The sequence below is a fragment of the Pinus tabuliformis genome, chromosome 9 (assembly GCF_031772625.1).
Source record: "Pinus tabuliformis cultivar Carrire ecotype Pingquan chromosome 9, CPIR1, whole genome shotgun sequence".
NCBI lineage: Eukaryota > Viridiplantae > Streptophyta > Pinopsida > Pinales > Pinaceae > Pinus > Pinus tabuliformis.
Window position 1 is genome coordinate 1,655,789,445 of NC_142307.1, and position 14,932 is coordinate 1,655,804,376.

The following is a 14,932-nucleotide window of genomic DNA, read 5'->3' on the forward strand; positions in this document are numbered from 1 at the left end:
TGAAGTTGTCTCTAGAGAGACAAATGAAATTGTCTTTAGAGAGACAAATCAAATTGTCTCTTAAGAGACAATAATTCTTGTCTTTATAGAGACAATAATAATATGTGTTCTATATTGTATTTATAGAGACAAATTTTTGAGACATTATATTTTGCCACACCCGCTTAGAGACAATATTTAAGACAATACACAAGTTTCTTTTTGTCATAAGTTAAGACAATTGACTCAAATATTATCTTAAATATTGTCTTAAAACCCCCCTACATGTAGTTGTGTGAGGCATTTCCTTCAACATGCAGTGTCTATCTCTGTATAAATCCCTCCATTTCATTTGCTTACCAAAGTCAGTGCGTCTCTCAGTGTATTTCATGTGCTTACCAAAATCAGAGTGTCCTATATATATACATCTCTTCGTTCCATAAGGGTTGTTCTTCGTTTTACGTTTAATTAGAAAATCAACTGTTCAATATGTTGTGTCATCATCGTCAAATATCATCTTGGCATTTCCTACCACTGGATTCACCACCCGCTACGCTCCAGGGCAACATCTAATCTCACAGTTTTCCAGAGAACGTTCAAACGAACTTTCGTTTGTTCTAAGAAATTACTATTGCCGAGAGCAACCATTACAGTTGCAGGAATTCCCTTAAATATTCGACGCATAAGGTATTGTTGAAAAAATTTACCCGCAGTTATAAAGAGACTTAAAAATTCATCCAAAAAGAAAACACAAAAGAACCAAAAAAAAAAAAAGGTAAAACAGAGTAAGTTTGGAGCAACACTATAATAACTTAGGATGGAATTCTAAATCATGAGAATACATTTGTGTCTCATTCACCAAGGAAAACAAAGGTTTTACAGTGATTTACACTTCATGTGAAATAACAGAATAAAACACATTAACTGTATTTTTTCACACGCTCACCAAAGACTCTCGCTCTCTTTCTCTCTTACTTGCAAAATGACTTTTACATACATATTTATCTCAACATACAATTTTACATTAATACATGACATAACAAATTTGTTGTTGTTGAGTGTGGACACTAATCACACACGTGTTTGTGGAGTGTGGCCAATAGTCGGGAAATGAATGCTTTCCCATATCTATTTACCAAAATACATTAAATGCCTTAAATTCTTTGTTGTTTTGTAGGATGGTTCGTGTGCTACCTCTATTATTTGGCTTCAATCCTTCCATCTTCAAACACAGACGGAAGCTGCAAAAATACAAGTATGGCTATTATTAAGGTGTTTAACGCGGTGATTAATATTAATATTTCCCACAGTTATAACTCTGATGAATAGAGGAGGGACATATACTACTACTGATACAACAATGCCACATTAAAATAACTTTAACAAAATGACACAATAGCATAGAAAAGAATTGTAGGTCTTTAATTTGAATTGTTTGAGGAGGTAACAATAAATAGATAAAAGAACATATGTGATATCCTTTAAAAAGAACTTTAGAACCCTAAAATCACACAATAGCACCGAATAGAGTTGTAGCTAATAATAAATGGATAAAAAAACATATTCTCACGTCTGTTTTGACGTACTGATCGATGATGAATTACAGCCACAATTTTTCAAACATAAAACTTATAACCCGTCCATTCTTTATGGACGCACGATGTATTTGTAGGTTGAGACATACTGCAACCACAATGATCATCTGCATAGCCATAAATATTACCACTAAATGCATTATAAGGGAAACCCCAATGCAGATCCTTCCCTTATAAGGAAGTTACGTACTTTATTTCAGAAATTATTATTTTCTCCGGCAATCTTGCTGCAGCTCTGTTATCGAGAGGTTCCAAAAAATAAAAAAGTAGAGGGAAGGGGAAATATATATAGTTAATTGCATGAGATGTTTAATTGACTCTGATCTCCTCACGAATCTGGCCATCTCTTAATTTTTAAAATGTTGTATAATTGAGAGTCAAATTGCCTGATCTCTTCTCGAATCTAACTATCTATAAATTGTGAACTCTGTTACTATGGGTTGATTAAGATATGTAACTTTATTCCAATTAAAATTGTTAGAGCAAAATAGAAATCTTGTTGAAACAATTTGCATTGCTAGCATAGTTATTTACTTATTAATTATGGGTTTGTTTATTTTTACATAAAGTTTTTATAATTTAATTTAAATATAGTTTTTTATAATTTCAATTTAATTATCAATAATTATTAGATGAATGATAGATATTTAGTTTTTAGGTAGCTGGTTTCTGAGTCAACAGCTCTCATGGCTCTGCCATCTAATGCAATTTTTCCGATGTGCATCAGTTAGAAGGAGTGCTCCCAATGCCTCTGCTTCCATAGTTACATTGGTCTCAAGGAGTGCTCTCCTTTCATAGCTACATGTAACATTTTTTTCAAACCATTTGTGACAATTTATAGATGCAAAAGTTTAATTATGATAAATATCATGATTTGTTACTTAATATTATTAAATCATCTATTGCTTATCATTTATTTTATCTGAAGAATGCATGTTCTCTGCTTGCATTCTTTCAAGCCTTTGTGTTCTTGTCGAACACCTTCTTCTTGTACTCTCTTTGCATATAATACATCAGTTAGCACATTTTCTACACTCATATGTCTGCAAGGTCATAACAGATTAGTTCACATAACAATATATATTCATCATATATATATTCATCGTAATTGTATGTATGCGAAACTGCAATTAACCATAGTCACTTATACCAAACTTACTTTCCTTCTTCTCGGTAACCTCTAGGTTTGTTGACCTGGCCAGACATCTATCTAATGACTGTATGAATAATGTACACAAGGTATGCTATACACACTAATACACATTTAATTTTTCAACCTTGTAGCATATGTAGTCATACGGTCCCATATGTACTATTGTACATAGTCCATCTGTGGTACAACCTATAATACCATCCTCATGGTATCACCTGCATGACATAAAATTTATCCACATATTTTTCCACCATGTTTGTATCATACCAACATTCCTTTATCTTTAGCTGTGTTCAGTTTTCAAGGAATTTTTATGATCATGGTCCATCTATGTAATTAAGAAAGATTTATGTCAAGTGGAAATCAATTTCAAATTTCATGTGGTTACAATATCAGTCATATAGTATTGTATTCATGCATATTTTCATCTTAATCATACCTTCTTCTTAATGTTCTAAAGCAGACTATTAACTCATAGCTTTTGAAGTTTAATATTCATGAGACTATTAATTCATCTCATAGGTTTAACCATTTCCCATTTTATGCCTCAACAACCTGTTGGCCATGCATAATTCAGTGTAGTTATAAATGAAATTTTTTACTACTTTCAATCATACACTCCTTTTAGTTGTAAGTATTTATGATGTCATCTTATTTACACATTAGCTCATCCTTATCATTAAATCACCCTTTACCAAAATATTAGTTCTCTATTTTATGAGTTCTTGTTTGAATTACGCAACGTTTCCTTATGTCGTCCAGACACCTTATCAATGCAATCCAATAAGAGATCCTCTCAAAATTTCTTGGTACAAATTATGATATCAATCTATTTAAATAGATTGTTAAATATAATTTAATTAACCGAGTGTTCAATACCATTTGTGCTACTTCATCAATTAATATGGTTTGTACTCAAGGATACTTCTAGGTTCCATTATGCATATCCATCGAAGATGCATATGTCCTGGAAATATGTTTAAGTTAAGTTTCCCCTTAACCATGCTTTCTTCCAACCGAAGAATGGATCATATTGTAAGCAGATGCATTCATCACATGATTAGTTTGAACAACAATTTGTACAACTTATTAAACATTATCATGAGTTATTCATGCATACTTTGCTTATTATTTTTTTTGGCACATAACAGCCCATGCATGTATGCTAGAAAAATATAATTTTAATATAGTTCAAGCAACTTAAATCCCCTGTATGGAGGAAAAAGCCACATTTCTACATGCTATGAATATTTGTAAGCATTGCTTAGCAGCATAAGATTGATTCTAAAAGTCACAAAAGATCAATCCTTGCTCAACATAATTATTTCCAACATCTAAGCAAAAAAACATACATTTTATCACAACACAACAACAACTCCACACTACTTTACCAATATAATCATTAGGTCAATCTCTCTCTTTCCTTCTACAAAACATACTCCCTATTAATAGGAATTGGGATAAACAAGATCTTTATGATTGTTGAGCAATGACTTTTACTTTTTGTCACCATGTAAGAGACCATAAGGTTGACTAACGAGTCTAGAATCAATACCAGAATTCAACAGTAAGTACTTACATGGAAGATTCATATGGCTCATTACTATGCATGGATATTAGCGTGATCCTTTTTAAAACATTTATATCTGAATGACCACTCAACCAGACTATGATATGAAAATGCATGGGTACAACAGTACAGCAATGATACAACCATGATTTTCTTTACTATATAATCTTCTTTTCTAGGGTTAGATGATTTTCTTTAGCCATGCATCTATACCACAATTGTAACAATCACCATTTAAATCTCTTACCTATTGGAACAATCAATTCCAATATAGTTTTCCATAGGGTTCACCAACCGGTTTATGTCGTGGTTTGGGATGTTGATCCAATGCTAGAAATTATGTTAGAGGTTTTAAGCAAAACTTTCTAATTTGTCTTCGTCATTCATAATACAAATTTTTCCCAAGTTTCCCTTTATGTACATCTAGTTGCTATCATATATATATACATATATATATACATATACATATATATATATACATATACATATATATATATATATACATATATATGTATATATATATACATATATATATATATATATACATATATATATATATACATATATATATGTATATATGTATATATATGTATATATGTATATATATATACATATATATGTATATATATATGTATATATATATATGTATATATATATATATATATTACCTTCAGTTTCAATGCAACAACCTCCACATGCTAAAGCATTACTAGTTTGGAAACTTACAGGAAAAATAAACCCAACAACATAACCAAGAATTGTAGGTAGAAAATTGCCTCTGCTCATGTAAACAAAAATCAATACACATAAGGATTTAACTCTGCTACGCAATTCCAAATGAGTATTTATTTTCTTAAGCTCATGCAACTACTTTTTCCATGTAAGATTTCCAAGTCTTGCCAAAAAAAAGTTTTCACATACCTCAACAATTCTAATTTTCCATATATAATTAAACAATTAATTAATTCATTCATCATGCTTTATGCATAATTTTCCCTTACTCATGACGCAAATTTTTTTAGAACAAATTCTTCATGTTTTACATGCTTGACCATACCTTGGTTAATATTTTAACACCGCGACCTTCTCTTTCAGATTGTACTCGCTTACTTCATAAATTTTTGTTTCTCTTTATTTCAACTTGATCTCGTGATTTAAAAATTGAGATGTTCACGAACTTTCTTATCAGAGGAATGATCTCTTTCCTCACCCATCCACACATCCTCATATTTCAGAATGTTGTAACAGATAATCTACTGCAACAAGAAATCTCTTCAGAACGGTGATGGAAATTTGCATCGTTGTAAGGTCATTCACATGCAACTCTGTAGAGAGGCACTATCATCTCGTGAAGATCAGAGACTTCTTTTGTATCATCACAAACACAAATATGTGAAGTGATTCAAATTGTCCAAAGATCGATGCTCTCTGCTGCACTGAAACAGTCTAATCAAACTTTCATTTTCTGAATCAACAAACAATTTTCAAATTACACATGCAATCATGAAAATCAGAGAAGGGAAATTACCTCCTAATTAATAACAGTTTCTGATGTTCTCTCTTTCTTGATGACCTAATCATCTTAACGAACCTTTTTTGTTGTTTTTTATCATGGCACTGTCGCTTCCACAGTTTTCTTGGTTTGAGTGCAAGTCAATAAACATTTTTCGTGGAGTTCATTTAGCTGTGGAAACTATTGTAGAGATTCCAACGATATAAATCTATTGTCAAAGATCTCAAGTTCGAAATATCACTGGAAAGATTTAAGGTAGAAGGGGAATGACAGTATTTAGCAGGTACTCAATACCTTGAGAGCCACGAACTTTTGAAATCAATATGTCTTAACAACCTTTATAACTAACTTTCTCCTCTTGGGGTCCAAGACCCTAAAATCAAATCAATCAATATAGGGGAAGGAGGTATGGCTTCCATTGATGTCATAGTAGTAGAGGATATTTTGAATTCCACAGAAACTGCATTGGAAACCTCAGCTCTGCCTCCCATGAAACGAAATACGACAGGACTGCATACATGCCATTGTTTTGAAAATGTGAAAAGGGTTGCAACTAATCCAAGAAACAATGACACAAACGTTGTCATTGCCAGAGGAAAAATGCATTTCCTCCATTTTTACCAACCATAAATGCATGTGCACCAGGTGCTTTATTCTCTTCTCCATTCCTTTTTTCGCTCAAACAGTCAATTAGGTACTTTCGGTTAGATTGGAACATGGAAATCGAATCAATTATTGCTAAAATTGAAACACAATAATGGCAGTTAACGACAGCCTAACTACTTCTTGAACCTAGCAATAGTGTAGTCGTTACAACAACCTTCTTCCTAATTTGATGACTCAAAATCCTGTGCCTTTTGCCATCACGTCCTCCTAAAAACGATATGCTCATAGAGTAAGCCTATGAATTGGTTTTATTTTTACTCAATATAATCATTATCCTTAATTAGCACTTTCCATTCGGCAGACAATCAATCGAATGAAAACACGCCGAACTTCGATTCTTCCTCAATCGTTCAGGGAGACAGTATTATTGGCTTTGTTTCCAATTTTTCATGCCTCCGACTATGACACGGCACCCGAAAGGCAGCAAAAAAAATAGTAATCTTATTCCATTACCCATACACACATAGAGATACACTTTGTTACAGTTAACGTTCCTACCTTCGTAACTCAAAAATTCGGATTTCCTTACGATATAAGGAAAATGAAAAATTCAATATTTAAAAGGGAAACATCAATCTAAATATTTTTTAGTGATGTTTCTAAAAGCTACCACCAGTGAAGGTGATCTTTGAAGGTGTGTAATTTTTAGAAACAATGAAGCCTTTTGTTAATTTCACAGATTGATATGACTAGAAGGCTACGCCTTTTTATAACAAAATCACCGTCCTCACCCATTAAGATCACTGCGTCATCCCATTATGCTATAACCTCATAGGCGTACATCCTTATTAATTCATTGCATGATACTTTATCCCATTCTGTGCATCATATTATCCACACCCTTGTACCTTCATGCCTGTGGTAATGCAAATAGAATAGGAAACAACGTTTATCAAAAATATCACAGATAAGTTGTTTTAATAGGTATTTATTATTCTTATTTTCATGAACTATCACTTGGATGGTTTCAATTGTTTGATCTGTGGTGACGGACATGCCCATCAGAGTTTTTATACAACTCCCATACTCAGCATGTAATCGAGTGCTGAGGAAGTCCAAGGGAAGTGGGAATAAACCGGGGATCAAGTCATAGTGGTTGACGTTTGGACGGTGTTCTGGTAAGAGAACCCACTTGATACCTATGTACTTGTTAATCTCTCTGGACACTTGTTGACGTGTTATGCAAAAAAATGCTTCCTCTATTGACTCCAATCACGACTGACGATATGTATTTGGAGTGTTGGCTTGGTTTATGGCTTGGCTTAGTCACTATTTGGGATGCGTTGATATCTATCGATGTTCCAAGAAACCCCTTCAAGAACAAGATTTTTAAGAGAAATTCTTTTGCTCTAATCGTTGATGTAGCCGACGCAATATATTCATTGTCGAAAATAAGTTTGTTTTGAGCAGTTCATATGAATAGGTTTTTAGCTTTGTAGTTTCGATGTGACTAGTGAGCTTTTTACTACTTGAATTTTATCTTCACCTACTGAAGCATAACTTACTCAAATAATAACTACCCGACTTGTGGCTATGTGAAGATTGGCCCAAGGGAAATATTTATTTACATATAATTGCACTTAATTACCACAATAATCCTATTTACACACTACATGGATGTAAGTGGCTCTCGACATTTCATACACAGTAAATAAATTCTCTTCTTCCCTTGGTGGTTTAAGTGTGAGCACTCTCTAATTGCGCATGCATTGTAATTGATCTCGTTTGTATTTGATGTTGGTTTATCTCAGATATGGTTGTTTCTTGGTAATTTGACATTTGCAGAAGATTACTCTCTTACATTTAGATAGACCATACAAACAGACCATACGTGATGAAGCAGTGGTTGGTACAGAGTTTTGGTTAGCTTTAGGGTTAACAATGCACACACATATAATTACGGGTAGCTGTGTCCTTAAAAAAATTCCCAAGAACATGGGTGCATTTTCTTAAGGTCCAAAGTGAAAGCAGAGATCGATTCAATTTCTGAAAAAAATATGCCGTCCCAACAGAAAAATATCAACCCTCAACCAATACAGATTGAGACTGGTCATATTCACATGGATGCACTTGTAGGCAGATCTTGTAATTTTTTTTTTCCTAAATCGATAAACTTACGATTAAAACCAATTTCGTATAGTTAAAACGTCATCTGATTCAAGAAGGCCTTAGGAAACAAACCCATCGTAGCTTCATTTTCCCATTTTATTTCTTTCGTTCCATTAGTGTTCGATTAGTATAATGTTTAAGGGTTTCCTTTAAAATACTCTTGCCATTTCATAGAGCCAAAGTGGACCATTATAATCAAACCCTTTAGCAATAAACATATATATATATGTTGTTTCAACGTCCCTTCTTACACATTCGTATTTATGACAGCCATAAATATTTCAAGCAACTAGAAATGTGCATATGGATTTAACATTAATATTTAGATTAAATCTTAAGGAGTTTAGATTTAACACTTATACTGGAACCCCTTCGCAAAGTGTGTGGTAATGACACCAAATTCAGGCTTAGACTTGTCCATACCTTATGGAGGCGTATTGGCCCATAGGCTGCAATTTTTTAACTTGATTGCTCTGATACCACTTGTAATGAAACTCCTTAGCCTACCTTGGAATTTAGCTCCTAAGCTCCCATTTTGTAATTTTTTTTTTATATTTAATCGTTAAGTTGCGATGCTGGCAAGGGGTATCTTTAGCCTGCCCTAATATCATCATTAGTAATTCTATAATGAACTCCACAATCACTATCAATTTAATTATAGAGTGGTTTTGATATGGTCTTTTAACCCTATTGTCAAGGCTTATGTGTCTGATTTCTAATAAACATGATTTAATAGATGAAGACAAAACTAACCATAGCATGCAACCTATACTAATTTCCCTACCTACATTAATTATCTTAATTAAACTCTACTATCATGATCATCCATCATGATTATAGGTCTTTCTTCCATCATGCATAACGAATTGGTTAATTAGATACAAATATTAGATTAGGAATTATACAGGTAACCTATCTCATACAATTATAAATATTACAACTATTTAGTGAGTTGTGATGCAATACTAGAGATATTTTTCATTATAGGCGCACTAGGTACTGTCAGAAACCTAGTGATATTGAAGTCAATTTCACTAGATATCTTAAAGAGCCATATATGCATAACTAAAATTTGTAGCATCAATTCCTTATACCGCATGCAGGAGCAACTAATTTCATTATGCACGACATAGACCATGTTTAAGCTTTCATTATGCACGACATAGACCATGTTTAAGCTTTGATAGTACTATGGAAGACATTCCCCCATAATTGTTCCACATGCATGAACATCTGCAAAACACTAAAGCATGCTACTCTTTATTACCACTGTAAAGATAATATTAATAACTTTCGGTTAGATCAGAATAGGGAAATTGACTCAATTACTGCTAAAATTGAAACACAATAATGGCAACTAACGACAACCTAACTACTTCTTGAACCCAACAACAGTGTAGTGATTACAGCAACGTTTTTCCTAACTTGATGACTCAAAATCCTGCAGATTTTGCAATCACGTCCTGCTAAAACCGATATGCTCATATAGTCAGCCTATGAATTGTTTATTTTTACTCAATATAATCATTATCCTTACTCAGCACTCTCCATTCGGCAGACAATCAATAGAATGAAAACACGGCCAACTTCGGCTTTTCCTCAATCGTTCAAGGAAAAAAAATTATTGGCTTTGTTGCCAATCTTGGATGCCTCTGACTATGACATGGAACCTGAAAGGAAACAAAAAGACACGTTGCTGCAGTTAATGTTCCTAGCTTCATAAGTCAAAAATTTGGCTTTCCTTATGAGATAAGGCGAATGCGAAATGCAATATTGAAAAGGGAAACATCAATCTAAAGATTTTCTACTGATGTTTCTAAAAGCTACGACCAATGAAGGCGAGCTTTGAAGGTGTGTAATTTTTAGAAGCAACGCATCCTTTTGTTAATTTAACAGATTGCTATGACTAGAAGGTTGCAGATTTTTATAACAAAATCACCTTCCTCACCCCATTAACGTCACTGCGTTATTCGATTACGCCATAACCTCATAGGCGTACATCCTTATCAATTCATTGCATGATACTTTATCACATTCTATGGATGATATTACCCACGGCCTTGTTTCTTCATGCCTGCAGTAATGCAAACAGAATAAGAAACAATGTTTATAAAAATTTTTACAGATAAGTTGTTTTAACATGTATTTATGGTCCTTCTTTGCGTGAAATGTCATTTGGATGGTTTCAATGGTTTGACCCGTCATAACCAATATGCCTGTCAGAGATTTTATACAACTCCCATACTCAGCATGTAATTGAGTACCGAGGAAGTCCAAGAGAAGTGGAACTGAACTGGGGATCAAGTCACAGTGGTTGATGTTAAATGTGTAATTTCAACGCAGCCGAAAACCACCAAACAAAACCACCTATCTTGTTCGCACTGCCTTTTGGCAAAGGCTGTTTTTCCTTGGAGCCCTCCGAACACATTCACTGGCCGCCACGCGTCCCATGTACGAGCACCCAAAAACCACTTTCCCCGGACGGTAAAGTTCGTTTGTTTTGCCCGAGGTTGGTGTGCGAACCTCGTTGGATCAGCCAAGTGATCTGGGCACGAAATCTTCACTGTCGATCTCCGGAAAGTGCACAAGCCCACGTCAAATCGATTTTTACGTGGAGTAAAAGGTTTATGGGTTGACCGCCGTAGGAGGAATTCAATGTTTTTAATGTGTCTTCGTAGATATTATGTGGAGGCGTTAATTTTAGTCATGGGCATATGTTTAATTTTGGTAATGGGCATAAGTCCCATATATCTTTTATATATGTTTTATATAGATTTAGGTGAGGCCCATTTAATATCGTTATGGGCATGTATTTAATATAGTTTTTTTTATATATGTTTTATATATGTCGTAAAAAAACGTTCACGTGCAGTAGTTTTATTGTTGTGGTGACTGCACACAGCAGTGTAAAAATCATTTTTGTAAAAGAGAGACCGAGTTTGTTTTGTAAATTCCTCTCTGCACAGAGGATGAAATATGTAACAGTCTTTTGTTTTAATCAATAGAAATGCTTTATGGTGTTGCAATGGTCTCTTCTGAGTTAATTTGGTTTTAAAGAGGTTCTCTGCAAAAGATCCTGGACAGAAGAAACAGAGAACTGTCTCTGTAGTGAATTTTATTTGGTTTTGGTATTTTCTCCATTAAAAATACCCAACAGTGGTATCAGAGCAAGGCTTAGGCTCTTTGTAGGAGACAAAGAAGCTGAAGGGAGAAGGTTGTTGCTGCAGCAAAACCTCTCAGGCAGTTAGAAGACTCAGACAGCGAAGGATTCAGGTATTCCCCAAAAGCATTTCTCTTGTTATTGCTGAAGACAGTCAGTTTTTAAAAAAAATCACAGTCAAGGATTTAAAACCATAGTTCAAGATGCAAGGAATGGCAAGCACAAGCATGGGTATGTTCAACACCCAGCTCCCACACTTTAATGGGAAGAACTATGACTACTGGTCTATAACCATGAGAGCTTTGTTCATCGCTCAAGATATATGGGAACTAGTAGAATATGGGTTTGAGAAACCAGCAGATGAAACTGAGTTCAATGCATTTACTCAGGGAGAGAAGGATCAGCTGAAGCTTAATAGGAAGAAGGATGCAAAGGCCATTGTCTTGTTGTATCAAGCAGTGGACCAGAGTATATTCCCAAGGATAGCAGCAGCTACAACATCACATGAAGCATGGCAAACTCTCAAGACAGCCTATCAAGGCATGGACAGAGTGAAGACAGCAAAATTGCAAATGCTGAGAAAGGATTTTGAAAACTTGAACATGAAGGAGTCAGATAACATTGACTCATTCTTCACTCATGTGATTGGTGTAATCACACAAATGAGAACTCATGGAGAAACAATTGAAGATAGAAGAATAGTGGAGAAAATATTGAGGGTCTTACCCTCAAGGTTTGATGCCATAGTCACCACCATTGAAGAGACAAAGGATCTCTCAAAATATTCAGTTGATGAGCTACATGCATCACTGATAACTCATGAGCAGAGGTTGAGTAGGAATGAAAACTCATCCCTTGAGCAAGCCTTCAAGACCCAGATGTCCTTTGGAAGAGGAAGGGGTCAAGGAAGAGGAAACCGAAGAGGAAGAGGCAGAAGCCAGAACAGAGGTAGAAGGAACAGCCCATCAAATGCACAAGGAAGAGGCAGCAATCCAAATCAGAACCAAGGTCAAGGCAGCAACCAACAAAGAGATCAGTATCAGGCTTAAGGACAAAGGTATGATAAATCTAATGTTCAATGCTATTATTGCAAAAAGTATGGACATTATGCTAGTGATTGTAGAAAGAAACAACATGATATGAACAGCAGACAAAGTGCAAATGTTACAAGAGAAAACAACAGTCAAGAAAATGTCCTGTTAGCTTGTAACATGGCTGAAACACATAGTGAAGACATTTGGTTTTTAGACTCAGGTTGCAGCAACCATATGACAGGGAATATAGCCCTCTTTTCAGCCTTAAATCAGAACTTGAAATCAGAGGTCACACTAGGAACTGATAGTAAAGTGTCTGTTATGGGAAAAGGGGAGGTAAAAATATTTACAAAGCAAGGAGAAAGGAAAACCATAGCAGATGTCTACTATGTCCCCAGAATGAGATGTAACCTATTGAGTGTTGGACAGCTTATCCAAAAGGGTTACAATGTTTACTTTGTAAATGATGTGTGCACCATCATGGACATACCACCCAGCAAAAGATGCATTGCTGAAGTGAAGATGACAAGGAACAGGATGTTCCCTCTCCGGATCCGGGCAGACTTGAAAAACAAAAGGGAAATGGCAGCAGTCACCCAAGAGGCCTTCCAAAGCGTGCCAAAGGATGAGAACTGGTTATGGCACTTGAGATTCGGGCATCTAAATTTTGGAGGTCTAAACTTATTGAGCAGAAAAGGAATGGTAAAGGGATTACCATTAATAGAGAAACCGGACAGCCTATGTGAAGGCTGCATTTTGAGAAAACAACACAGAGAAAGTTTTCCATCAGGGAAAAGTATAAGGGCAAAGGCACCCTTAGAGATTATCCACTCAGATTTGTGTGGACCAATGCAAGCTCCATCATTAGCTGGCAGCCTATATTTCTTGACATTCATTGATGATTTTACAAGAAAGACTTGGATATATTTCCTCAAGAACAAAAGTGAAGTCTTTGAGAAATTCCAAAACTTCAAAGCACTTGTGCAGAACCAAAGCGGGCTGCACATAAAAGTATTGAGAACTGATAGAGGAGGTGAGTACATCTCAAATGAATTCCTAAAGTTTTGTAGAGAAAATGGAATACATAAACAGTTCACAACTCGGTACACCCCACAACAAAATGGAGTTGCTGAAAGGAAGAACAGAACCATCATGGAGATGGCAAGGAGCATGTTGAAGGCAAAGCATTTGCCAAATGAGTATTGGGCTGAAGCTGTACATTGTGCAGTTTATATTTTGAACAGGTGTCCTACAAAGGCAGTCATGAACAAAGTGCCAGAAGAGGCATGGAGTGGGAGAAAGCAATTAGTCACCCACATGAGAGTTTTTGGGTGTGTGGCCTATGCACACATTCCGGATTAGCTAAGGAGGAAGTTGGACAGCAAAGGGGAGAAGTGTATCTTTATTGGATACAGTGATGAATCCAAAGCCTACAGGCTGTACATTCCATCTACCAAGAAGTTCTTTGTCAGCAGGGATGTTCAATTCATTGAAGAGGAAGCTTGGGATGGAAGCATAGAGAAAACAGTGAACATTAAAAACTGTTTGTCTCATGATGAGGATGAAGAGGAGGTGGCTGAAATGAATCCCCAAATAGTAGCACCAACACAAGAACAGCAAGGTACACCATTAAGGATCAATGAGAGTGCTTCTCCAAGCACACCACAAGGAGGAAATTCAAGTGCATCTTCAAGCACTTGCACACCAAGTGAACGAGGTAAGAAGTTTAGAAATTTAAGTGAGATTTATGAAGAAGGAATGAATTCCTTATTTGCCTTGTTTTGTCATGTTGATGATCCTATTCATTTTGAAGAGGCTATTAAAGATAGGAAATGGATAGAAGCTATGGATGAGGAAATGAATGCCATAGAAAGAAACAAAACATGGGATTTGGTTGAATTACCAAAAGGCAAAGAAGTCATTGGTGTGAAATGGGTCTACAAGACCAAGAGCAATGCTGAAGGCAAGATTGAAAGGCATAAAGCAAGGCTGGTTGTCAAAGGCTACAAGCAGCAGTATGGGAGAGATTATGAGGAGACTTTCGCCCCGGTTGCAAGAATGGAAACCGTGAGAGCAGTGCTGTCCATAGCAGCTCAAAACAAATGGAAAGTCTACCAAATGGATGTGAAATCAGCATTCCTAAATGGAGTGTT